This window comes from Mustela putorius, unplaced genomic scaffold (assembly GCF_011764305.1).
Source record: "Mustela putorius furo isolate JIRA1106 unplaced genomic scaffold, ASM1176430v1.1 tig00000997_pilon_pilon_pilon, whole genome shotgun sequence".
Classification (NCBI taxonomy): Eukaryota; Metazoa; Chordata; class Mammalia; order Carnivora; family Mustelidae; genus Mustela; species Mustela putorius.
The window spans coordinates 5,726,086-5,727,230 of NW_025421527.1; the positions used below are offsets into that span (position 1 = coordinate 5,726,086).

General features: G+C 52.2%; 1 non-coding gene across 1 annotated transcript; it reads right to left on the minus strand.

Annotated features, from left to right (window-relative positions):
- Nucleotides 1-767: 767 nt before the first annotated feature.
- On the minus strand, nucleotides 768-873 carry LOC123393762. The gene has a single exon (XR_006608615.1). It is a non-coding gene; the product is annotated as a U6 spliceosomal RNA (small nuclear RNA).
- Between the last annotated feature and the right edge of the window lie 272 nt (nucleotides 874-1,145).

Below are 1,145 nucleotides of genomic sequence, written 5' to 3' on the forward strand. Positions count from 1 at the left end.
GGAGCCTGGGTGGCTCAGTTGGTTGGACGACTGCCTTCAGCTCAGGTCATGATCCTGGAGTCCCGGGATCGAGTCCCGCATCGGGCTCCCGGTTCCGCAGGGAGTCTGCTTCTCTCTCTGACCTTCTCCTCGCTCATGCTCTCTCTCTCACTGTCTCTCTCTCTCTCTCAAATAAGTAAATAAAACATTTAGGGGAGGGAAGAAAAGAGAAGAAATGTGTGCAAGCATTCCATTAAGACCCAGCTTCAACAGCCCGGATCGACGTTGGCTGAGTATCTGCTGCTTTTCAAGGATGTACACGTGTTGAGGATACAGTGATCAAAGCACCTGGGCGATAAAGAGGGCACAGTTTGTCGGCAAAGGCTCACTGCTCAGTGTGATGGGGATGTGGACAAGGTGCTACAAGGGGGGGGAGAGTCGGAGCGCCCAAGCTTCTGCGGGAAATGCAGCCGAAACCGAGATTTCCGAGAGGAGGAAGTCGGCAAGACAAGGTGGCTTAAAGGTCTTTCAAAGTCCTCAGCAAGAGGGCCAGGGAGCTGTGCACGAAGATGTACTTAGAACTCGGATTTTTCTCTTGGTGGATGCGGGGTGACTGAGGAAGGCTGTGAGTGTCCTCTTAAGAAAATCTCTCCAAAGTAGCTTATTTCTGGGCTGACGGACCAGCACCGAGGGTCCTGTGCTTGCTTGAAGCCCTGCGCTGCTTCCCTTGGTCTCTGTCTTCTCAGATTCCCCAGCTTTTGCTCCCAGTTTTTCATTTTATTTTTAAGTAAAATGTGAAATGCTTCATGAATTCGCAGGTGAGCCTTGCACAGGGGCCATGCGCATCTTCTGTGTATCGATCCAAATTCAGTCTATGTGCTGAGAAGCGAGCTCCCCTTCAAGCTTAATTCCGGCTCGGCAGAGGTCCTCTGAGTACAACCACTGGTGCCCAGGAGAGTGGGACCTCTCTCCCTCATGTCTCCCACACACAGTCCTCCCAACCCCACCAGAAAGAAAGGCAGTCAGGGAGAGAGAACAGGGCCAAAACCATGCAGGGTGATGGACAGATCTAGAAGGGTCAGCCCTGAGGCAAAAAGGCGAGCAGTTCTGCGGGTGCACTCTCATTGTCTCTGATGGTAAGGAACTTTTTCTCTTGGGAGACACTA